Source organism: Podarcis tiliguerta, assembly GCF_965153285.1.
Source record: "Podarcis tiliguerta genome assembly, chromosome: 2".
Lineage (NCBI taxonomy): Eukaryota > Metazoa > Chordata > Lepidosauria > Squamata > Lacertidae > Podarcis > Podarcis tiliguerta.
In genome coordinates, this window is record NC_139535.1 from 51643145 (window position 1) to 51670076 (window position 26932).

Genomic DNA, 26932 nt, shown 5'->3' on the forward strand with positions numbered 1-26932 from the left:
CCCTGTGATCTTCGGATGGGCAGGCATAGAAATTTTAAGAACAACAATAAATGTTAACCAGAGAGACCACCTTGGGGACTCTCAGCCACCCTAACTCATCCTGGAAGGCCTGAATTCCGCTGACACCTCTCTGTAGTCAGGTGCCTATTGCATAGAGGCCAACAGGCTTGCCTGCAAAAGTAGATTAGTGCGGGGATGTGGAGCAGAGCTTTAACAATGGGCAGGAAAAGCAAAGGTTTTAATCTCTTCTTCCCCACTCAGGTAGGCACAAAATAACCCTTTCTCAGTAGCGCACTCAGACTCTGAAATGTAAGCCCTAGCAAGGAAGAATGGGGACAGAGAGAGGACTACTTCCTGACAGCAGCAACACCTAGTTTGAATGGAGTTAGATGTTTCAGCTCTCCAGACAAAGTAAGGATGGTTTGCTTCTCTTTCTCTCCACTCCAGCCAGCACAGAAATGGGCTATTGCAAAAAGCACTTGGGGGCCTTCCAGCAACCAAGGATTGTTAAATACACAGTGACTGTATGAATATGCTTCCTGAATGTTAAACCAACCCCATGCATTCCAAGGGTCACTGACTGTGTTCTTATGCTTCAGTCCCTGCTATAAGCTGAAACAACTTTATTTCGAAGCATCCACTAACACTCCCCATTAGGGCAGAGATTTGCTTCAACCCTCACAATAGATTTATATCTAAGTATCTATCCCCAAAGATCACACTGGAAAATACTCCAAGCAGCACCGCCTTTTTTCCCTAATGTGACTGTTTGGCTTCTCATGCCTCACGATCTGACCAGAGAAATCCAAACTCTGTGCCGAGAAAAGCAGGGTTCTGCAACATGTATGCACATTAAACCAACATCTGGAAATGTTTATAACTAATCATGGGGTGGAGCAAAGATATGAAGCACATGAAATTCAGCCCCTTTGAAATACTAGATGTCTTACTCTGCCATCCCTCTGTGTTCTGAAATTTCACGATGCATTATCTCACACCCTCTGTAGTTGCAGAGATGTTGCATTTTTTTTTAAAAAAAAAGAAAGTTAAAGTTCTCATGGCACAGACTCCTACATCCAATACTCCTGTTCATGTTTATTCTCCACTTGGGAGGTTTACTCAAGAGTAGGCCTATTGAAATTAATGGACTCTGAATAAAACTGAGTTGAATACCACTCCTGGAATTCTTATACCCCTAAAGTTTAGACACAACTGCTGAAGCAGAATCCTAGGGAGGATCATAACAGCTTCTTTTCCTACACAGAGGTAATGCCCAGGTAAAGAAAGGAAGGAAGAAGACATACACAAGTCACCTATTCAGTTCTTGGCTTGAGCTTATTTTGCTATGAATACCTCTTATTGATTCTTGACATAAATAAGGCACATTCATCTACTGAAGTAATGTATTTACTTAACTTACTGTAAAGCATACTGGTTTTGTTATTTGAGAGTAATGCAGTATGTGGTGTGGCCATCTAACATGTTTTTCCTAGTACTGGGTAACACTCCTTGTTGTTATTAGACGGCGACAGCATCCTATCATGGGTAGGTGGGTGTTTGTGTGCATAATCTTCACAATCAGAACCAGCTGGATGCACCTGACTTCCCATGGTAGCCATGAGGTGGTGAGGGGGAGGGGGGAGCAGCAATGACTGTACTCCCTAATCTTTTATGTGATTCTTCCCATGGCAGCCATTTTTTGATAGGCACCCATGGCACTCTTTTTTTTAAATTTTGTATTTAATTTTATTGATTTGTTAGCAACAAGTACAAACATGACAACAACAAAAAGAATACAAAATTTAAAAAGGAATGCAGCTATTAGACTTACAAAATTTCCCACTCCTGACATAGAGCATACAAACCACACATGTACATAGCACCCACACAAGAAATGCACACACCGCAATAGAGGGTGTGATAGGCACAGCGCATGCCCTGCTCTCTGCAAGTCTTCTTGTCTGTGATCTTCCTGGGGAGGTTTTCTTGGTCCCCATACTCTCCTCAGGCTTTTAAACCTTTAACTGCACCTGGTTTTTTTTTCTTTGCCTTGGAGGTTTCCATTTTTCATGTTTTTACCTGCAGTTCCCTTCTCGTAATTGTATTGTTTTTATTTTGTATTGGTATTTTATTCTTTTTCTTAGCCCCACCAGGGAGCACTTGTATGCTGGGGGTGCAGGGTAAAAATACGGTTAAATGAAACAAATGAATGCCTGAAAAGAAAACAGGAACCTGCATAATTCCTTGGTCAGACTCATGCAGTGCCAGGGGGCCTTGGTCCCTCACAAAGGGAGGTGACAACATCATCTGTTTGCTGCCTTTGCATCACAGTAAAGTGGACAGAGAGAAGGTAATAGCCACACAAACCAGGAGCTCTGCATGCTTAGTTATTGTGTTGCAAGCCTAGAAAAGCTAGCACCAAGACTGATGACAACTGGGAGATGTTCCTCAGCTGCACTCCTCCACCCAAAAGCAGAGAGCAGCAGGTTGCCAGTGTTCTCTGTGGTGCTAAGTAAGAAGGTCTTCTCTTTGTTACCTTGATGAACCTGCTTTTCCCAGAATTGTTCTGTGACCTACTCAGACCTCCACTTCTGCAATTCAGCCCTTTGTGTAGATTCCTGCCAAACCGCGACACTCAATTTCTCCAGTTGCCTCCTCACAATCTTGTCACCCATCTTGTCTCACCTGACCATCCCACTGTCATTGTCCTGAGTTCAGCAGGGAAAAGGACACAGAGCTGGAAGCTACACTGACATGGACTTAGGAGCCATGTAATTGGGGGAGTGAGGTACTGAACTTGAAGCTGGCAAGCAGGAGCTCACCAAACCAAACACAAGAGCATCCGGGTCTGTAGAATTGGAGCCATGGTCCTCACAGGCACATTCTCTGCAGCCTAAGGAACCAAGTGCCTCCTATAGTCTGTTGCTAGTCCAACAGCAAACGGAGGCACCAGGCAGCACACCACAGAATGCAAGAGAAGTGCCTGTATCCAGGGGAGAGAGCTGGTTGTTCTCTGATTCTCCCAAAGCCGGGATAGCCTGGTAGAGGGTAGAGAGTTCCAGACCTTCTCAGAGCAGCTACCCAGCATACTCTACCAACCTGATGTCAACAACTTTGCTGTGCCTAGTTTTCCCCCATTCCCACTGAAAACGGGCTGAAAATATGGCTTCTCAGCAGTTATTACCTTGTAATAATATATGAAATGGATTTTTAAGTTTTATGCCAGTTTTAAAATATTTTAAGTTGTTCTATTCATTAAGATTTATGTCTGTTTGATTAAATAGTTAAAGGATCCAATGGAAGGGGGGGGTCATTCTGATGTAAACTTGTCAAAATAAATGGCTTTTGCTCAACTGAGATCTTTCCTTCTGCTCCTCAGAAAGCTCTAGGATAACTTTGGGTACAAGCTTAGGAAATCTAATTCCTATGAGGAAAAGTGTTATTGACCTACTTCCTCCACGGGTTCCTCCTGACAATTCTTTCTCCTCTATACAATAAGAACAATGACACTTTGATGATAACAATGATTACTGGCACAAGATTCTCAATGTCTCTTACATTTGTGAAAATGGTATCCAGCTTGTTGTTTACATCACTATGAAACAATTGTTTTCTCCTTTAAGAACATAAGAAGAGCCTGCTGGATCAGACCAGTGGCCCTTCTAGTCCACCATCCTGTTCTCACAGTGGCTGAACAGTTGCCTGTGGGAAACCAGCATTAGGATTTGAGCACAAGAGCCATCTCGCCTCCTGTGGTTCCCAGCAACTGGCATTCAGAGGTACAGTGGTACCTCAGGTACTTAATTTGTTCCGGAGGTCCGTACTTAACCTGAAACTGTTCTTAACCTGAAGCGCCACTTTAGCTAATGGGGCCTCCTGCTGCCACTGCGCCGCCGGAGCACAATTTCTGTTCTCATCCTGAAGCAAAATTCTTAACCTGAAGCACTATTTCTGGGTTAGCGGAGTCTGCAACCTGAAGTGTATGTAACCTGAAGCGTATGCAACCCAAGGTACCACTGTACTTTCTTTTCCATCCTGAATCTTCTAATACTCATCTTTATTGGATGTCTACAAATTCTAGTGTTATGAGAAAGGGATATACAGTGGTACCCCGCAAGACTAATGCCTCGCAAGACGGAAAACCCGCTAGACGAAAGGGTTTTCCGTTTCTCGATGCGCTTCGCAGGATGAATTTCCCTATGGGCTTACTTCGCAAGACGAAAATGTCTTGCGAGTCTTGAGATTTTTTTCCGCTCCCCACCCCCTTTTTCTAAGCCGCTAAACCGCTAATAGCCTTTTAGCAGCTAATCTGCTAATCCCTTAAGCCTTTAATAGCCGCTAAACCGCTAATCCGCTAAGCCACTAATAGGGTTGCTTCGCAAGACGAAAAAACTGCTAGACGAAGAGACTCGCAGAACGAATTAATTTCATCTTGCGAGGCACCACTGTACAGTGGTACCTCTAGATGCGAACGGGATCCATTCCGGAGCCCCGTTTGCATCTAGAAGCAAACGTAACCCGTGTCTGCGCGTGCACGGGTCATGTTTTGGCGCTTCTGTGCGTGACGTCATTTTGAGCGTCTGCGCATGCACAAGCGACGAAACCCGGAAGTAACGCGCTCCGTTACTTCCGGGTTGCCGTGAAGCACAACTCGAACACGCTCATCCCGAAGCACATTCAACCCAAGGTATGACTGCAATCTTTCGCTATCCACTTTCTCCATGCATCATTTTAGAAACCTCTATCATGTCACCTCTTACCCACCTTTTCTCTAAAAGGTCTCAAACGTGGCAACCTTTCTTCAGAGGGAAGCTGCTCCACAGAGAGCATTACCAAAATACGGGGCTTTGTTATTTTGAAACATTGACTCCTTTGCACTATTGCCTCTCTCATCTTCTGGCCCCAAGCCCAGATTATTATTTTTTTTTCAAGTGACAAGCATTGCCTGTTGCGAAGTGGCAGTGGCAGCTGCCTAAAGGAAAGAAGCCAAGCACACAGAAAACTCTTGAGATTCACCAGGAAATGCTTGATTTAATTTAAATCACCTTGTTATACTGAATTCATTACCGATAATATGCTGCATATTTTTTTTGTAAAATTGAAAAGCAGAAAATGCACCTCGGAACAGTACGTGAGACTCATCAGTTTGCCATGGGTAAAAATAAATAAATCCAAAACTACGCACCATGTACAGAGCCTAACAACAACATTTTTTTTTGCATGATACGGGCCTCCATTTAAGGTTTACTTATATAATCTGTGTTGCAACCCATTTAGGTTTATACAAGGAAGAAGGATGTACAATTACCAGGCATCTAATAGAATTAAGATGTATGAAGGAAAACCTCAGAATGACTGATACAAACTGTATTGGCATCATAATCCTGCAGATAGATGCCACTGCTTCAGCCTAAGACACTGAATGGGAACCCAGTGTGAAGAGACAAGGAAAACAGCCAATACTTTCAGAACTAATCAGTGCAAGCAAAACCACAGATCAGTCACATTAAGAAGGTAACCACTGTGAGCTACCTATCTTGGTATTACTGGATCATGTAAACAAGCTCTTGAAATAAAATTCATCTCCTTTGATACATAGAAGAAGAAGAAGAAGAAGAAGAAGAAGAAGAAGAAGAAGAAGAAGAAGAAGAGTTTGGATTTGATATCCCGCTTTATGACTACCCTAAGGAGTCTCATTCTCCTTTCCCTTCCTCCCCCACAACAAACACTCTGTGAGGTGAGTGAGGCTGAGAGACTTCAAGAAGTGTGACTAGCCGAAGGTCACCCAGCAGCTGCATGTGGAGGAGCGGAAATGCAAACCCGGTTCACCAGATTACGAGTCTACTGCTCTTAACCACTACACCACACTGGCTCTCTAGGACCTACCTATTCCCCCCCCCCTCCCCATATTTGTGGCTAGTTTCCATGGACTGAAACATTAATGGTAGCTGTCAATGCTTGGAGCGTTAGAAATAGGGTTTCCTGACCAATGAGTATGCAGATAAATAGAACCTGCAGATTCAGCTTTGTTCAAAAGCTTCCTCTGAGCATCTAGCTATCCCCTTTCCTCTCACTGTCACATTCCAATGTGACCAAGAACAAGAGTTATGCAGGAATAGAACTACTTCTCAGTGGCCAGAGTCACCAGAGAGAGGAAACGGGCTTCACCTCCCCCATAATGGTGTCCCTGAGAATACTGCTTTACTATGTCCTATACTTGAATGGAGGGGAAAGAACATTCAGCACTGAGGGTTTAACACTGTTGTAGGGGGAAAACCTGCTTGCAACAGGGGCACAACAGAGAACAGCAATCCTCTTCCCCTTTCTGAAGGAATGTCCAGGATTGCAGGGAAGGTGGCAAGAGGCCTGTTGAGGTATTTTTCTGAAAGCGCAGAGAGCAGAGTGGGATTGTGCCCATTAATGCTGCTGGCCCCTCTCTTGCCCCCTACCAGATTCCGGCGTCCCCATGAGAATTCAGGGGGTGGGGAGTCTGAACAGGTGGTCTATTACCTTTCCAAAGCCTCTTGCACCTCTAAAATGCAGCAGATTATTTCTGGGGGGTGTATTTTGTGACAAGTTGCCCTAGGATTGCCCTCTTGTGAGGAGAAAGTCACATTTGAAAGACACACAAACACACCCTTTATAACAATGCTATGATATCTGTACCAATGTACAAAGCATTTCCTAAGATATCTACCCTGTCAAAGTGCAGCTGGGAGGAAATTGCTGTTTCTGTCATCACAGGATTTGGCTGTTTCTGCAGTATCTAGCGACAACAACAGAAGTTATTGGATTTAATGGCCACCTCCAACGAGAGAGCTTCGGGCGGTCTTGTTTGGCTGCACATTACTTAAGAACAGCAGCAGCATGTAAGTGGCTTGTATTCTCTGCACTCTCCGCCACAAGGCCTCTGCAAGCGCTGCGTCTTCGGGCTGAAGTAGGACAGTATGCCTTAATCTAAATTCTCCAGGTATACCAAATCTGAACTAGAGCAGATTAATGATGGATTTCAGTAATGCAGTTTGAGCTGCCCAGCAGTATCTGCCTGCCTTCCAGCAGGGGAGACACAGAAACACACCCACCCACCCGTACCTATATTTATACATTATATTACAGCAGCTTCACTGGTTCCTTATGTCTACCAAATGCAATTCAGTTTGTTAATGAACTGGGATCCAAATATTGTGTCTAGCAAATGCAATTCAGATTGTAAATGAACTGGGATCCAAATATTTGAAAGAGCCCACCTCTATATCAGCCAGCCTATACACAAATATTGACAGTGAAGTCTCTGCTTACTTTCCTGCCCAGTGAGCAATAGTGACACAAGACAGGGGCTTCTCTGTGGTGGTACTCAATCTACAGAACTCCCGCTCCTCAGATATGTGGTTGGTGTCAACATTAACTTTTCAATGTAAACCAAAAATGTACCTCTTTACAAAGGCATTTGGTGATGACTGATGCATTAAGGTTGGCAATATTGTGGATTGTTTGCCTGCCCAGTTTGCACGTAATGCTAAGTTAAACCATGGCTTAGTATGAATGTGTGGCTTCCCAAGAGAGGATTGCAGCTGCTTTGTTCTTCTACACTGCAGCACTGCTGTGATCTAAGCCAAGGTTTGGTTTAGCATGTAGTCTGAACTAAGCTGCATTGTGTTTTGTATGATTTTTTTTAATACTATTAAAAATCTGCAGTGTGAATCTTGTTTTAATATAGAGATTTCAGTTTGTAAGCTGTCTTGGGATCATTAGATAAAGGCTGGTTTAGAAACTAATTAATGTAATAACATATGTTAGGGGTGATGTAAATTGAGCAGTTAATGTGCATAACAACCGGCCATAGTGCACATTCATCAGGCTCATACAGAATGTGCACATAATTTGCCCACAAAGTGAGAAAAAGTTGATTTTTATATGGAGCCCCACCACTTCTTCATGCTGCTCAGATGCTCAGCCCATGGGTATGTTGGAAACTACATAAGATAAAGCGGTAGCCAGAAGCAGCCCAGAGGGTGCAGATTTCACATTTTGGAACCGGAGACAGAAAACAAGAACATGCTTCTTGCAGACTATGCATACTGACAAACAAAATGCAGTTGAGATATGCATATTCTCCAAAGCTTACTGGGGGTTATGCACACTGGCCAGAGAGTTTACAATACGCAGTTGAGATATATACATTCCCTAAGTCCTGCTGGAGGTTATGCGCAGTGATTGGAGAATGTTCAAAATCCAATTGATATATGACTACTCCCCAATGCCTGTTGAATATTATGTATATTAGCCAGGAAATATGTGAAATTCCCTCTTCACTGATCGATTACATGCACATTCTTCATGTGGCCTGGTGAATGTGCACACTGGCTGGTTAATGCACATTAACAACTCAATTAATATTACCAACATTACCAAATCCCACTCCTCCCTCTTGCTTACCTCCATTTTCCAGAAGGGAAATTTTGAGGGCATTTCCTTCAATGACAAAGTGTCAAAGTAGCATGCCAAGCATCCATGTAACAACTCACCCACTCCAAAACAGCCAAGAATGAAACCAGGGGTTGCCTAGAAACCACAATGTACTACCTACAAGGAGCAGCTAGCATTGACTCCAAACCAGCCAGGAGTGTGCTGCTGCTGTCTTTGTACGCACACATTTGATCTAATAAGGAGATCAAGAGACACTCCTTCATCCTGCTATCTGTTCTGCACTGTCACAAGTAGCTAGTGTGGGTCTACAAGATTAATGAAGTTTGGGTCTTGATCTTTCATCTTCCCACTGTTCCCACAAACAAAGCTTTAAATACCACCTATTTTGATACACATGCTGATTTTTCTGTTGTGCCCTTTAAACTTCAAGCTACCTCTGCAAAGCTGCAATTCCTTTGATGGCACAACCAATACACACTTGCTGACAAAAACAAACTGTGTGCCACTGAAGAACAAAGAATGCTTGGGATAAGCTGAACCAGTGGAGGAACTATAGCACCACCATCATGCTTTTTGACATGTTCCCATCAATAACTAAGCTGCATTATATTTTGCTTACTCTAGAAGGGCTTGATTGTGAACTGAGATTTGGTGACTTCAGCTGCACAAAAATTTGAGGAAAGAAGAAGAGCCTGTCGATTTATTCTCAAAGTGCTGCAATTCCCAACAGGGGATCCTGTTTAGTATTTCTGCTTGCTTTGAACATTATAAATCTTTTGACCTTGAAAATAGGATCAACTGCTGAGAAGCTCGGGTATCAGATATATGATATTTCAATCATTCTGTTCTCAGGAATCAAATGGGAGAGCAGAACAACATGCAGTTACTGTATGTGAAAGATCTCATTTGCCTTGTACCTTCTTCCTTCAGAGCCAGTGTGGTGTAGTGGTTAAGAGCGGTAGTCACGTAATCTGGGTAACCGGGTTCGCGTCTCCGCTCTTCCACATGCAGCTGCTGGGTGACCTTGGGCCAGTCACAGTCTCTCAGCCCCACTCACCTCACAGAGTGTTTGTTGTGGGGGAGGAAGGGAAAGGAGAATGTTAGCCGCTTTGAGACTCCTTAAAGGGAGTGAAAGGCAGGATATCAAATCCAAACTCTTCTTCTTCAGATATGGAAACATTCTGGGGCAGGATAGAGATCTAGCATGGATTGGGAAGAAATCTACGGATGTCAGATACTTTGTGCACATTTTCCCCTTCTAAAAAAAAACTTCTGATGATGGTTAATACACTCCTACATAGATAAGTAATCAATTATAACATTTCAAAAGAAACTGCAAGTAATCGTCCAGATCTGAACATATTTACCTGCAAGCGAATCTCACTGAGTTCAGATGGACTTCCTGTGCTTAGGGCCACAACCTTAAAAAATAATCATTAGCAATGCTGATGCATAAGGGAGGGGGGGGGAATTCTAGTAGTGAAATTCATTAACTAATCACACTACATAAAGCAGATCAGGACAGACATGCAAGCTTTCAGGATTAAAGGATCACATCTTCAGGCAGGAAGTTAACTACGAGGTAATAAAGAAAAAGAAGAGAGTTCACATTATCCAAGTTCCCACCCAAACCAGGATGCTTAAAAGTCAACAATTATAGTAGGCCTGGATGAAAGTAACAATGCTTTTGCTCCCAGGTTCCCAAATGATTTTTAATGAGGGGATACTTGGATCTCATAATTTTTGCTGTGTGCTAATGGAAAAGGAGCTCATGCTCTGTTCCTGTTGTGGAGACATCCTTTGTAGTAAAGCAATCATCTTAATCTGCAAAGAAATCAAAAGGGCTAAGAAGGGATTTAGCAAGGTTAGTAATGAAGCATTCCAGCTCCCCTTGCCCCTAAACCGCGTCCCTGTACTTTTGGGAAAGAGGGCTCTGCCTCCCAGGATGATGGTGACAACAACACCTTTAATAAACACTGTCTTTAGTTCACAGGAAGAGGGAGATTAAAACTAAATTCAAGGTGTTTCCTGACAGGCAACAGCAACATTAAGATGTATGCTCTCATAACATCCTAAAGCTGTTTATCACCTCTGTGCATAAATTGGAAAGCCTTCCTACTTACTATATTGTGTGGACACTTCCTTCGACCTCTAATAGGGTTAATCTCCTTGAAATACAAAAAGCAATTTTGCTATCTCGAGCCAGCAACTGGGCTCCCAGAGTAGACCCATTGAAATTAACTGGCTTAACTTATAATCATAGAATTGTAGAGTTGGAAGAGACCCCACGGGTCATCTAGTCCAGGGGTCAGCAAACTTTTTCAGCAGGGGGCCGGTCCACTGTCCCTCAGAACTTGTCCCTCAGGACTATATTTTTTTTGGGGGGGGGGGAATGAAGGAATTCCTATGCCCCACAAATGACCCAGAGATGCATTTTAAATAAAAGCACACATTCTACTCATATAAAAACACCAGGTAGGCCCCACAAATAACCCAGAGATGCATTTTAAATAAAAGGACACATTCTACTCATGTAAAAACATGCTGATTCCAAGACCATGCGTGGGCTGGATTTAGAAGGCGATTGGGCTGGATCTGGCCCCCAGGCCTTAGTTTGCCCACCCATGATCTAGTCCAACCCCCCACAATACAGGAATCTTAGCTAAAGCATCTATGTCAGATGGCCATCCTACCTCTGCTTAAAAACCTCAAAGGAAGCAGAGTCCACAACCTCCCGAGGGAGCCCATTCCACTGTTGAACAGCTCTTAACGTCAGAACAGTATCCCTGATGGTTAGTCAGAATCTCCTTTCTTGTAACTTGAAGCCATTTGTTCAAGTCCTACCCTCCAGAGCAGCAGAAAACCAGCTTGTTCTCTCTTCCATGTGACAGCCCTTGAGATATTTGAAGATGACTATCATATATCTTCCCCATCTCCCCTTTTCCAGGCTAAACATACCCAACTACCTCAACCATTCCACACCCTTGATCATCTTGGTTGCCCTCCTCTACAGACGTTCCAGCTTGTCAACATCCTTCTTAAATTGTGGTGTCCAGAATTAGACACAGTATTCCAGGTGTGGTCTGACCCAGACACAATAGAGCAGTATTAATACTTCCCTTGATCTGGGCACTAGACTTCTGTTGAGGCAGCCTAGAATAGCATTAGCTTTTTTTTTTTTTTTTGCTGCTGCATCATTCTGCAGAATCATGTTAAGCTTGTGGTCCGCTAAGACCCATAGATCCTTTTCACATGTAATGCTAGTAAGCCACTTAGTTGTACCCATTAATTTCAATGAGTTTACTCTGAGTAGATCCAATATTGGATGCAACCCCATTTTAACCGCTGCAACTGTTAACAGAATGATTGATTCAAACTTTGATAAATGAGAATACAATAATAAATTGCAACCGAACCAGCACCCTACTTACATAAATGCAAGCATCAAGGTAAAGCAACTTACATTCTCTGAGTGGTAGGTACATATAAAACTGACCAAGCAGTTCCTGCCTTCAGTTGCCAGTATGAGAACCTTAATTGTCACTGTGACATGAAAGATTGAAAATCAGGCCTCTATAAATATTCTTGCCAGAGACAGATGCCCTGACACTCTGGTAAGGAGCTCACAGACACCTTTCCCCAACTTAGGAGAAGTCTCTTACACTGCACTAAGTGTTGGATTTCTGCAGACTGCAGAGCTCAGCGTAAGAGATTGCACTCTGCATGTGCCAAAGGGCTTGAGAAAAAATGTCAGGGGAAGGGATATGTGTGTTGTACTGCACTGAGCTTCAGCAGGAGGAAGCCCAGTATGATGAGCGTATGGAGAGGGAACCAGCCATCTGGCTGACTGGTATGTGTGAGGGTGGGTGGGGGAGACCCGCTATGGAGCCCTCTAGTGGGAGGGAGGGAAGGTTCAGCACAGTTGTTACTGAGCACCAGGGCAGAAAGCATCATGCGTGCAACAACAAGCAAAGCTGCAGGCTCCAGTGATATCTGATGATGGTTGCAAAAGGCTTTGGCATGTGGAGAGCAAATAAGCTGGTGAGGGATGCCCTCTCATGTTCCCGAGAGACCAGGAGGTCTTGAAAGACGAGGGAATAAGCAGGTGCAGCTTGGAGGTTGCTTTGAAAAGCTCTGTCCAGTTAACTGTTCCACTGCAGCTGAGGTTTGATTCTGGGGCTGCTTCCCACTGTGCAGCAGTGAACTAAATTCAGCATTAAAGAATGGAAAACTCATTCTTCGGACTCAGTTCCTGTGGCACACACAGAGGGCTTTGTAGGAAGGAGAAGGGCTGACCATTGAGCTGAACCAAGATTTGTGATTCCTGATCAAGTAACAGAGGGCTCCACTCAATGGAGAAGGTCCCTCTGTTGTGGCCCAGAGTTTCTGACATGAGCTTTGTGGCACAGGAGCCACCACAAAGCATCCCCCTCCCATGAAAGTGAGATGGGGTCCTTAAAAGGAAAATAGGAAGTTATGTAACAAATGGCGGGGGGGGGGGGCAGGGAGACTAATCTACTTCCAAGCTGAAGGAGCAGCATGAAAATGGACACATCAACCTAATGAGCGGAAGCTGTGAAAATAGAGAATTCCATGCTGGAAAACATTAGGACAGGACCTGAAAATAAAACTGCCGATATCGTCATGCTTTTATACAAAGCTCTATGGTGCTATCACACTTGGAATACTGTTCATCACTGAGTCACTACATCTTATAAAGGAAATCATGGAACTGGAAAAGGTGTGCGAAAGGGAAACCAAAATTATCAGGAAGCTGGAACAACAGTGTTTGGGAGCTTCTTAATTTAGGAAGGGGATGCGGGTGGCACTATGGTATAAACCACTGAGCCTAGGGCTTGCCGATCGGAAGGGTTGGCGGTTCGAATACCTGCGACAGGGTGAGCTCCCCATTGCTCGGCCCCTGCTCCTGCCAACCTAGCAGTCTGAAAGCACGTCAAAGTGCAAGTAGATAAATAGGTACTGCTCCGGTGGGACAGTAAATGGCATTTCCGTGCACTGCTCTGGTTTTGCCAGAAGCGGCTTAGTCATGCTGGCCACATGACCCGTAAAAATTGTCTGCGGACAAATGTCGGCTCCCTTAGCCAGTAAAGTAAGATGAGCGCCGCAACCCCAGAGTCGTTCACGACTGGACTTAACTGTCAGGGGTCCTTTACCTTTTTTAATTTATGAAAGATGCAAGTAAGCAGGGACATGATCCAGTGTCATAAAATGACACATGGTGTGAAGAACATGTACGTTTTTCTCCCTCTCTCATAATATTAGAACCTGGGGTTACCCAGTGAATCTGAATGGTGGGAGCTTCAGAACAGACAAAATCAAGTACTTCTTCACACACTGCGTGGTTAAAGTTATGGAATTCATATCCATAAAATGCAGCAATGGTCAACAACTCAAGACAGCTTCAAAAGGGGGCTGGACAAATTCACGGAGAAAAAGACAAACAATAGCTACTAGTCAAGATGGCTATGTGCTACCTCAGCCTTCTGCAACCTAGTGCCCTCCAAATGTTTTGGACTACAATTTCCCTTAGTTCCATCTAGTATGGTCAATGCTCAGGGATGATGGGAGTTGTAGTCTAAAACATCTGGAGGGCACCTAGATGGGGGATGTTTCTGAATACCAGTTGCTGGGGGGAAAGCAGCAGGGGATGACTATTGCTCTTAAGTGCTGTTTGCTGGCTTCCTCCCAGATCATACTAGGAGAAGCAACATGGCAAACCAATTAAGTTTTTCAGTCTAATCTAGCAGGGCTCTTATGTGCTAACGACAGAGAGCCATTTCAGAGGCTGGAGATGGGTGAGACAATACTAAAGTAGAAATACTAGTTCAGCAGGGGAGTTTCCAACAAACTGCAAAGGGAAAACACAGGAGTAAGGAAAAGCCATCAATGAGAAGAATTCAGTAGGTTAGAAAAATACACGGGCACTGTGCTGACACAGTAGTTAAGAAAGCTGTACAAAACATATTAGATGTATATAAAGCACCATTTTCAAAACCCATTTATTTCCCTCTAATCTCTAGGCAAGATGTAAACGTTCTTGGACCCCATCTTAGATTCATAATTTTGTTTTCCAGGGAAACCGAATGAGTCGAAATTCTTCAGCTTTCGTAACAGAGGAGTTATGATACATTTTTGTAAATAATATTCTGCATGCCTTTGGGGCTAGCTGCAAAATCTGTTTCCTTCTCAAGTATTTGGGGGTGAGACAGATATTAATGAGAAAACTATTGGCAATATATTCCTGCTTCTGCATCTTGTGTAACTTCAGAATAGGGGTGGGGGTGGGGTTGGTCTGCTTTTTCCAATTCTTGTGCATATGATCTACCCTCTCCTGTATCAGAGCTTCACTAGGTTTCTGGTCTAAGTGTGTGGGCAGGATTTGTTTATCATCCTTCTGAACAGACTTATTAAAATGAAAGAAATGTTTTCACAAGAGATGCTTTATGAGATACTCACACAACACCGGAAATGCACAATCAAGCAATAAACAAGCAAGATGAAAACAAAAGCCATGAACTAGGCAAGGGAGAGCATAAGGACATGATAGGATCTGCCTACGCATATGAAAGGCAATGATGGTGGATATTATGCATTATTACTATGTATTATTTTGGAGTATTCTATTCTAGGCATGTCACACACTTTATTTCATCAGCCTAGTTCAGCCTGCTCCTCTGTTTCCATCAGTATTTTAACATGTTAGGACAGAACTATCAGTATCAAGAGAACATATTGCAAATGGATCACACATTATTAATTTTTTTTGTCAGTAATGAGCCACCATCAAAATCAAGCTGAAACAGTAGAGTTTTTGAAATTCACCATTACTGGGGAAAGAGATAGGTTAACACACCAAAAGTTCACCTTAAGGGCTGAGGAAATGCACACATGTAGATAACATGCAAAATTAGCACCAACTCTATTAAAGACCAAACTGAAATCAGCTGCAATTTCCACGCAGGTTGGAGCACACCCTTGAAGATGTCCATATGCCCTGTAATACTGCACCTGCTATAGGTAGTCTGTCATCTGTTTCCTAGGTGGTATTATCTGACAGTCTTTCTTCCCCATGTCCACATGCCATTTGGAGTAGACAGTTCAAAACATAAAATTGCTGGTATTACTACTAAAATTGGTGCCTCTCTCAGCTGCTAAAAATACCAAGACTGGGCCAAACTACAATGTACTACAATAACTTCTTATTCATATTCCATAGCTCTTGATGGACCAAATACTGTCGAGATTTCAAAATGAACTATTCTATCACCTCTGACATGTCCTTGGCTGGCTTCCCTCACATTTTTAGCTAACAGAAAGAAGCTGAGAAATGATCTGAGTTCTACTAACTGCAAATGACATTTAGCGTTTACTATAACTGATAGCACCTGAGAGCAAATAGCAGGAATCATTTAGGACAAGGTGGCTTTCTTTGGACTTTGTGGTTTTCCTTCATTAATTAGACTATAACACTAAGGGTTTCTAGGTCCCATCGACATTAATGTGACTTAGTAGTGCACAACTTGTGTTAGATTATGACCAGTTAAACAGCATCCTAAAGAAAGTAGAGAAAATATAGATCCGCAACACACTGCATTGATCTCTTCAGCTGTTCAGGGATATATAAACCCACACGCACACTCTCTTCTACAATCACTGCATAGACCACTTGGAATGTGAACATTTACAAAGAGTGCTGGCATCCCAAACAGGAAAGTGGCATAGTGATGCTTCAAAGCTGCTCAGATTTACTGAGATTAGAAATCCCAAGTAAAATATTTCAGAAGCTTTTCCTCTTTTCTCCAGAATGTGGCAACGACAAGCAGGAAAATATGGAAAATTGAAACTAGTCCATGAAAACACATTCTCTGAGAATGAAGAGTAGAAGTTAAAACGGAAGTAGCTGCCATTGAGAAAGTTGTTTCAAAGCAAGTAGTACAGAGTATCAGAAGTAGATTGTGTGATTTCACAAGGAAAAGAGGATAGGGAGAAGAAACCTATCAATGGCTACTAGCCATGATGGCTATGCTCTATCTCCAAAGTTGGAAGCAGCAGTGCTTCCAAATACCAGTTAATGGAAACCACAGGAGGGGGAAATGCTCTTATGCGCTGTTCTGCTCCCTGGTTTCCCACAGGCGTCTGGATGGCCACTGTGAGAACAGGGTGCTGGATGCCATTGGCCTGATGATACAGCATGCTATTCTTATGTCTCCCTAGAACAAGGCATAAATACCTGAGCCTCCTTAAGTGTAACAGCAACAAAACAAGGGGGCTGAGCAGGTAGAGCTCTCCCTTCTGCCAAAGTTTGGAGTAGATAGACAGACGGGAGAGAAAAATGAACAATCCAAGACATGTGGCCTCCTAAGAGGTACAATACAGAAGCAAAAGGTTGTTGTTGTTGTTTAGTCGTTCAGTCGTGTCCGACTCTTCGTGACCCCATGGACCAGAGCACGCCAGGCACTTCGGTCTTCCACTGCCACCCGCAGTTTGGTCAAACTCATGCTGGTAGCTTTGAGAACACTGTCTAACCATCTCGTCCTCTGTCGTCCTCTTCTCCTTGTGCCCTCCATCTTTCCCAACATCAGGGTCTTTTTCAGGGAGTCTTCTCTTCTCATGAGGTGGCCAAAGTATTGGAGCCTCAGCTTCACGATCTGTCCTTCCAGTGAGCACTCAGGGCTGATTTCCTTAAGAATGGATAAGTTTGATCTTCTTGCAGTCCATGGGACTCTCAAGAGTCTCCTCCAGCACCATAATTCAAAAGCGTCAATTCTTCGGCGATCAGTCTTCTTTATGGTCCAGCTCTCACTTCCATACATCACTACTGGGAAAACCATAGCTTTTACTATACGGACCTTTGTTGGCAAGGTGATGTCTCTACAAAAGGTACTGCAAGCCAAAATAGAGGGCTGCCTTATGATTAACCTGAAAGATTAATAGAGGAGGTGGAAGCCTTTGATCCCCAGTTCCAGGAAGATCCCCTAAAGGAGTCCAGACCCACATCTGAAAGGGGGTTGGTGCCTAGCAATGATCAAGAACAACATTCTCCTTAAAGGCTTCTTGCCTTTGGGGCCCACTATACTTCAAAATTGTACACAGAAAAGAAAACAGCAGAACAGCTTTTCACATAATTCAATTTGAAAATACTGAATGGAGAATTATGTAACCCAAGATTCTTTTAATTTTATTTTTAATTTTCTTCGAGTTACTTTTGACACATCCTATTCCCATCACATATGGGGGGATCACCTCTCCCTTTTCGGCATTTCCAGCGTGTGATTGAATAATTTTAATTAATCTTCTGTATCTGGTCCAGAGTGATATATCTTGGAACATTTCCCTTTATTCTCATATGTAAGGAGAACTTGTGTGGCTCTTGCAAAACCTTTCCCCAGATATCTAATTGTATGTCTTCTCTAATACTTTGAACTCGTTTTATCATGTAACCTTTCATTTGTTCTGGCTCTGTATCATACCTATTAAGCAGATGATATATTTCTGTCATCATGTGTTTCATAGTTCTCATAATAAGCTGTTCAAGATCTGTCATATCTCTTACTTGCTGATTTAATCTTAAATTTCACTGTACACAAGCTTTAATCTGGAAATACGCAAACCAAGGGGGATTTCTTCCCAGTAATCAATTCTGTATTGCAGTGCAAGAAATCATGGCACCATGTCAGATCTTCAATCTTGAAAAGATGATTATTACTCTACAGCTGAAGAACAGGAGTTATGTCTCCCTTTTATCTTATCCTGCAAAGACTCCAAGGGAGAACAATCTGGGCTGTTGTTTTGTAAAGCCCTAAACAGCTTGGGACCAGCCAACTTAAAGGACCGCCTTTCTCTATACATTCCTATCCATTCTTGGAGATCTGATGGAGATGCATCGCTAACTTCCTCCTATGACATCTGTCCAGTGGCCACAAAGAATTGGATGTTTAGCACAACAGCATATATATCATGGAATTTATGGCCTTTGTATATTAGGCAAGCATCCTCCGTGCTTAGTTTTATACACCAGCCGAAAACATTTTCATTTCCACAAGCTTATCTTGCCACGCAATCCAGTTTTATGTTCTTCTGATCTTTGCCTTTTTATATTTTCACTTTTGATTTTATAGAGCTTTTTATGCATAGTGTTTTGAGGAGATTTATTTTCTTGATTTAGCTGTATAGAAATTTATGTCTGTATGTATAAATATTGGTCCTATATTCCAGTATATCACAGTATATTCCAGGTGGGGTGACGACCATGTTACTCTTTGCTGCAAAAGCACCTTAAGAGCCTTGTAGAATCTTAAAACTAAAGACATCTCAAAGAATTATTAATTTATTATGCCACAAGCTTTTGTGGACTATAGGAATAAAAGTACAGTGGTACCTCGGTTTAAGAACAGTCAGGTTTAAGAACGATTTGGTTTACAAACTCTGCAAAACTGGAAATAGTGTCTTGGTTTAAGAACTTTACCTAGGTCTAAGAATGGAATCCGAACGGTGGAAGGGCACCGGCGGCGGGAGGCCTCATTAGGGAAAGTGTGCCTCAGTTTAAGAACAGTTTTGGTTTAAGAACGGACTTCTAGAACAGATTAAGTTTGTAAACCAAGGTGCCACTGTATGTTCTATAGGAAACAGGTATTAGGAAACTGGCTTGTATCACTCTACTTCAAGGGCAGTCAATGTGGTCCCCTCTAGATGTTGCTGAATTGCCACAGGGATGGCTAACCTCTGGAGGGCCACAAATGAGCTGCCCCTAGATTACAAGTCACATAATCCCTGACAACTGGATATGGTCAGCAACATCTGAAAAGCAACACATTGGTTACCTCTGCTTTTGAGTTTAGACTCATCAACTGTCTATCCACAGTAAGCCCACAGCTTTACTTACAAGACCACAACCTTACATGAGTGGGGGTGGGGGGCATAAATAAATGGAGAGCCAGGGAAGCCCACCATTCTCTGCTCCCCTTTTATTTATTCCCCCACTCCACCCATGTACCCAGCAGGCTTTCCTCACTTACCAGGCTTTAAGAAGGTCGTGGGAGGGTTCTGACAGCATCCCAGAGCCCTCACATGGCCTCCCCAAAGCCCAGGAAGCATGGCACCTTCCTTGCCAGCCTCTGGGAAAGAGGTGCGAGGGCTCTGGGAGCGTCCCAAGGGCTGGTAAGGAAGGAGTCTCCTTGCCTAGCTGGGCCTTGGAAGGTCACAGGAGGGCGCTGGGAATCTCTAACACAGCTATTCCTCTGGAAAATATTTAAGGAACACTCTCATGGATTATTTTAGAGATTGTGATGGCCTTAGTACCAAGGTATTTCAAGGGAGGTTATAAATGTGTTAAATGTCTCAACTTCTCATTTGCTAAGCATTGCCCATAAAACAGCAAAGTCAGCAGAAAGGATTCAGGAATCCTCATTATCTATTTTCTCTGATCACCCTGTTAAGAATTTTAAACCTACCATCTTTGTGACCTTGCTAAGATGTCTGTTTTCCTCCCCCATTCCATTCAAGGTTTTTCCATTTATGTGGAGGAGGGAAAAGACAAAAGCCATTTCCGCTTCTTCCAGGAGTCACAATTGATCCAATTTTCCAAGCATTAGTGGCAAGGCAATCTGCTTCCTTCCTCGTGTCTATTGGATTACAGGGGTACTGAAGGACACGGACAGCATGTGGGAGGAGAGCATCAAAGCTTTTGTACAGGTGGAACAGTCCTTGTTCTGCATAAGAGAAAGCATACTATAACCAAGCATTTCCTTAACAGGTAAGATATTGGAGAAAATCTATTTCTGTGAGGGATATGCGTGCACAGGAGAAGCAGATGCTTGCTTAAATATTGACTGAGAAACATTTGATTGAAAGCCGTCACTAAAGTCAATGTTTGAGATCAGTGGATTTTTATTAGAATTCAGATATCTTCAGCCTTCATTTTTTTTTTAAAAAAAACAAACCCGAACAATTCTAACCTTAATGGCTAAAGAGAAAAGCTACATTTCTTATATTCCTACTATTCCTAATGAGAATACACACTTTTCACTGTAGTTGTTATTATGTAAAATATACATACAGTTATGAGTTTGAGGCTCTCAGACATACAACTCTGCCCTCTAAACAGTACTTTTGCAGAAGATATCCCTAAACTTTAGGCTTCCAAAGCTAGCAGCATTAAATGGAAATGCGCTGTTAGCACCCTTATGCTGTTCTCCATTTCAGCTAAAGTCCCAAAACATGGACATGAGCTTATCAGGAAAAAGATAATGGGCTAGCCATCTCCTGATGTGATTCAGCAAATGTATTCTTCCAAGTCTTGGAAAGCAAAGAGAACATAACATATTTGCTTTCATCATTTCTAAGCATTTCCTGCCACTGAAAGGCTGACTCATCAGTTTTTCCAGCATCAGGGGCCATCAGTAAAAGAGCTTTCAGTTATGCCAGGAGGCTGGAATGCTCAACTGATGGAAGACTTATATTTCAGAAAAATAGTAGCACTTTCCATGCTAAAAATGAAATGCCACAGAAGCCAGAGAATCATAGCCTTTAAGGAGAAAAAGCAACCCGGACGCTGATCATCCCCCGACATCCCACTGAGAATCGAATTGTGCCAATTTGATTCAAATGGTGTTAATTAAATAAAAATGAGAAGTAGCTGCAGGTCTCAGGCTCATGAGCTCAAAACCAATGTGAAATTTAGCACATCACAAAACTGATGCAACAATGCAAGGGTAGCCAACAGACGGCTATCCAGATGTTGTTGAATTACAAAGGTAAAGGTAAAGGGACTCCTGACCATTAGGTCCAGTCATGGCTGACTCTGGGGTTGCGGTGATCATCTCGCTTTATTGGCCGAGGGAGCCGGCGTACAGCTTCCGGGTCATGTGGCCAGCATGACTAAGCGACTTCTGGCAAACCAGAGCAGTGCACGGAAACGCCGTTTACCTTCCCGCCGGAGTGGTACCTATTTATCTACTTGCACTTTGACGTGCTTTCAAACTGCTAGGTTGCCAGTTGTTGGATTACAACTGGCTGTTAATTATCTACCTGGCTAGGTTCAAGGTGCTGGTTTTGGTGGATAAAGCCCTATACAGCTTGGGACTAGAGTACCTGAAACATCACCCCTCATATACCCAGTCAATCACTGTGCTCTGCAGGTGAGGGCCTCCTGCAGTTACCATCTTATCAGGAGGTCCGTACCCTTTGAAATTCTCTCCCCTTGAATATTAGACAGAGGCCATCTCTGTTATCTTTCGGGTGCCTACTGATGATGACCTTCCCCTTTCAACAAACCCTTTAAGTAGATATCTCCCCCAGTCACAAGTGTCCATAGTAATCAATAAATTGTGAAGTTTCCCACTGGTCGAATCCTGAAAGAGAATTACAGCTGCATGGCTTGGAGAAGCTCCTTTTGGGTAAATATGAGTTAACATGGGAATGTTTCGTAACATGCTATCTGTATTCTCAGGTCACAGCAACCACTTTAACAATATGTTTTTGAATCTGCAAACTTCCACAGCTACAGAGTGACATACCATGCCACCTTTCATCGTTGTTCAGAATATGATGTGCTACAGAACTGGTAAACACGTTTCCATGTTAACTTGTGCTTATACAAAGGAAGCTTGACCAAGCCATGCAGCTGCAGTTCTCTAGAAGGGTTCAGCTGCCATTTCAAGTGACAATAGCGATGGAGAAACGAAGTCCATGACATTATATTCTGTAACTGTGTAGAGAAGCGGTAGCCCATATGGTGCCCTCAAATTGTTGAGGACATCAACAATTACTTACTACTTAGCAACCCACATCCTACCGAAGTCACTGCTGGATTATGCTCATGCTACTGACTACGAGTAAAACAAAAGCTTACCAAAGAGTATGATAGTGTGAAATCAGTACTTGCCAGCACACTGCATAATAGAGACTAATTCTGAATAGCAGAAGCAAGATATGGCTACGCAGCCTGTGTTCCAGCATTCTACTGTTATCTGTGTGAAAATAATTTTTTTATTCAAGTAAATATCAACAGCTGAATCTAAAAGGGACCAACTATAACCTTAGATGGAGGCAGTTTCTCTTCCAGCTCTGTGGAGGGTACAAGGTTCAAGGTCCTTCTCTCCAGCCTCTGCCTTTTATTGTCTTTTAAATTAAATTTATTCTCCCTGTAGTGACTATGCCCACCTACAGACTTCCATAAATATTAAGAACACACAGTGCCAGTGTTAACAGTGCCATCATTATTACCTTTCCACCATCTCATCACTGCCAAACACACCTGGATTCAGGGTGTCTCTGAAACAAGCTTTGATTTTTTGGAGTAGGGGAGGTACACATGCTATTATAGTTCTTTTGTTTTTTTAATTAGATTTTGAACTCCAGTTTACCCACTGCCAGGAAACATCTCTAGTAACTCAGGAGTTGAAAAGCCAAAGCTATTTTAATTCCAAAATAAGAAAAAAACATAATCAACTCCTCAGAAATATCTTGAAAGAAGTCTGTCACAGAATAAAATGCATACTTTAAACCCCAGCTTTCGGTTAAATATTCCTCTGAAGTGGTAGAACTACAGAATTATTTTTCACTCTGCTCATTTCGTGGATTTGTATGGATTTATAGCAATTATTTTACAAACCAACACACACTTTCCTTTATGTCTCTTGGTTTTGTTTAAAAAAAACAAAAAAACTCTGGTCATGCTTTCTGTTCAAAAGGCCACCCCATATCTTTGTTGTCTTACTGTTCTTTATACAAAATGGTTCCCATAATAGATGCTAAAATGTAAGTATAAGCATCCTTGGGCTGATTAGCTCCAATGAAAAATTGCATATAAATTCAACTAAGGCAGCAGTAGCGTATCAAGCTAATTAAGTTTTTTACTCTGACTTGTCTAACTATTCAGTGATTCCTACCACTGAATACATCATTAAAAAACAAAAAACAACAACCTTGTTCTAAATTTTATAACAAGTGCAAAATGTGGTTTCACCAATGGCATCACCACAATCCTGTACGTGTTTATTCAGAAGTATGTCTCATTGAATTGAATGGGACTTCCTCCCTGTGTATCACAGCCCGAGTCTATGTATGTTAAAGATGTAAGAGCATATGAACAGCCCAGTCACCATCTACTAGTCCAGCATCTTCTTCCTGGTGTGGCCAACCAAATGGAGTTAGGAGGGATGGTGGGAGTTGGAGTCCAACAACTCCTGGAGGGCTACAGGTTCCTCATCCCAAATGGTGGAGGTTCTAGGTAGAATTAAAGTTTTTTAAAAATCAAATATAATTTTAAAATGCTGCCAGTTTTGCCTGCCACAATTAATATTTGCAAGACTTATTTTATCTCATGCTGTAATATTGCTACTTATAGTCTTTATTTTCCAAACAGGTTTAAAGTTTAAGTTTATAATAAACTTAAGAGATATGATGAACTAGATTTCTGTGGCACAATTTTATAAGCATTAATAGATAAGTATTTTTTATGTTTATGATTATCTGTTTATGTCAGCGTTTCTTTAGGAAACTTGAAGTATATGCTCATAGTAGTATATGTATAGTGATCCAAATAACATGAGAAAACTAGCAAAGAAAAAAAGCTTGCTTCTCATCGAGATCAATTAGACACAAACTGAAAATAATCCATGGAGATAAGTTTGATGACACTGATGTTTTCAGAAAATCCTGCCCAGAATTCCTAACTCTGAATACTAACTGCTGGAAACTGCAGGAAGGAAGAATGCTTGTGTGCTCAGGTCTTGCTTGACGATTTCCCACAGACATTTAGTTGGCCACTGTGACAATAGGAATGCTGTACTAGATGGGTCCATTGGCCCAATCCAGCAGGCTTATGGTATGCATACTTAGGGATAGACATTGAACTGGAAGTTGTGGCAACCTCTGAAAATGGTGGCCATATGTCTAGTTTCTCCTCCACCATCATGCCAAGCACAAGTAACCTCATGCTTGCATCCCCCCCCCCATCAATTAAAATGTGTAGTGCAGGTGGAAAAAGGGTACACAGTGATGCCACTGCATGAGGTCAGTTTGTGCTAAGTTATGCATTTAGTGTATGTTTGGCCCTTATTTCAGAATATGTTCCACTCCAAGTAGGGCTTCCTGCAAAATAGACGCACATGGAGTTAAGCTGTTGTCTTGCTTCCACTTCAATAAAGGAAGGTTCAGGATCTAAAATTAGGGCTTTTGTTTTCTCCCTTTATCTAGTATTTGAGATGAAAGAAATTTGAACTCTCCAAAAGGTTGAAGAAAAATAGACAGATTTTGGGAAAACAAGCAAATCAAGACAAGTACAAAAGGATGGTTCAGATGACTTGAAGCTGCTTCTTCCAAGCAATGATGTGAGGCGCTTACATGCAGTTATAAACACGGGGTGAAATACAATGTGAACTCTAATAACCTATGTTTTTTTAAAATACTGGAATGCTGTAGTACACATTTGCTATAACTATTATGTCAGTTTACATCAGCAGCACGTCTTGAGTTGTATTCACTTTCAAAGAATTATACTTTCTAGAACATCACTTTTTGTTTTAAAAAGTCCAGTTATCCTACTCCTGTAGGATTGCTGATTCAAGACTTTTTCTACTTTATTAATCATGCATTTAATAAATTAAACAAATTTCTGTATCACCAAAACCACATGAAGATGGTGGAATAAAGTCTATGTTAACATACAGCATTTTCTTTTTCAGTTTCCTATCACAGTTTGATGTTAGAGCCAAAATAGTTTAAACAAAGTATGCTTCTTTTCAATCGCCTCCCCATCCCCAGATTTACATAACCACTTCGATATTGATTTCAAAATGTTCATTCCCCTTTTGGTATGAATCTGTAGCAATACCCTCAGAGCATAATTTCCATTATTTTGCATTTGCCCCAAACAATTTTATTTCTCAGCACTAAAAATATCCCCCTCATTGAATGCATCCCTCTATTTCTATTCTCCCCCCCCCGCCCCACACACTTTCAGCATTCTGTACAACAACTGCGGTGAACGGTTATAGATACCAGTCAGTTATCTGTATTGGAACTTGAAATTGTTTCCATGTGTGTGTTTTTTAAAACTGTTGCTATATATGTAACTGTTCAAATTGCTTTTATATATGCAATTGTGTTACATAAGTTTTGAGATTTCTTCCTAGGAAGTGTTTCATAAATAAATACACCTTTTAAAGAATGTATACTTTTCCTCAAATGAATACATGTTGACAACATGTAATTCTAAGGCATAAAGTTGAGTATGAGCAAAAAAAACAAAAACAAAAAAGGATTGCTACTAAAATATATTAAAAAGTAGAATTAAGCTTTAAACTTGTCACATATATAACCATAAATGATGTTTCTAAAATGTCTTCATTGTGAACAGAGCAATGCAAGGTACTGCCTAAACATCAAGCCCATGTGACCAACAATTAGAAAATGGATGCTGAAGACCAGACGCATTTCAACCCACCCATGGTCTTCCTGGGAGGTCAATGAATCATGAAATTGTCACCAGAAGTAAACAGTATGGCCAATTAATATAGATAGGGTAAGCTAAACAATCATATCCATAGCATTACTGTGTACATATGGTAAGCCTGGATATGTATAGATTAATACAGAAAGTGGTATTTTTCTAAGGTATTCTCCAGGTTTCTGGTTCCCATATATCAACCATCCCCCTGGAGATGCCATAAGTTTTGAATACAGGCGGCGACCATTTTGCACGCTTCAAATTGACACACGACCACCAACATGCAGGTCGTTTTGGATCCAGAACAGGGGAAGAATGGGATGGGACAGGCTTATGTGCACTTCACCGACATGCATGAATGCCCAGAACGCAACCCTCGTGCAAACAGAGAGTTGTCTGTACTTTAAATGTCCTAATTAAAACACGCCACACTGAGCTACTTAGGGGGTGTGAAGAACAAGAGTTGCACATTGCTTATAAGCCTTTAATCAATAACATCAGTTTATAATACTGAACTTTTTTCCCATTGGTGACAAGTCAGTTATGCTTCTCAGATATTCAACACAAAATGTTTTTAATAGTAATAGGCATGTAGCTTCAGGAGCATCTGTCAAATTCTGAAGCATAGCTGTCTTTCAAGCTACTCCAAATCTTTTCCTTGCTCATCCCACTCCTTTCACACTCAGTAAGCCACTGAGCACCTTAGCAACAAGAAGAAGATAATACAGCATTGAGACTGGAGGAAATTTCCACTCCATATCAATCCATCATAATTGCAGCAGTTTCTAAATGAATTGACCTTCTCATCAATCCTTTTCTATCTGTCTTTTCTCAGGCTGCTTTTGGAAATCCTGTGGGATGACATTTTGTCACTTTCCAAATTTAGCAAGCCTCCACTGAAACCCAACCCAGTTAATCCTTCAGCAAGCTTACCTGGTACAATAAATTTCAGAAGCACAGGCAGCTAACAGTTTTGTCCCTTTGTGCTTCACTAATTATTTGTGTACTGTAAATAATTGGCGGGCTCTGACAGAA

General features: G+C 42.0%; 1 protein-coding gene and 1 long non-coding RNA gene across 2 annotated transcripts in view; one reads left to right on the plus strand and one right to left on the minus strand.

Moving 5' to 3' along the window:
• The window catches only part of MAPKAPK3 (MAPK activated protein kinase 3), a 70080-nt gene that overhangs the window by 20361 nt on the left and 22787 nt on the right, over positions 1–26932 (minus strand). The gene's annotated exons all lie outside the window — the stretch shown is intronic.
• Positions 6250–25215, plus strand: LOC310672432. The gene is made up of 3 exons (XR_014508572.1): positions 6250–6869; positions 19951–20200; positions 24646–25215. It is a non-coding gene; the product is annotated as an uncharacterized lncRNA (long non-coding RNA).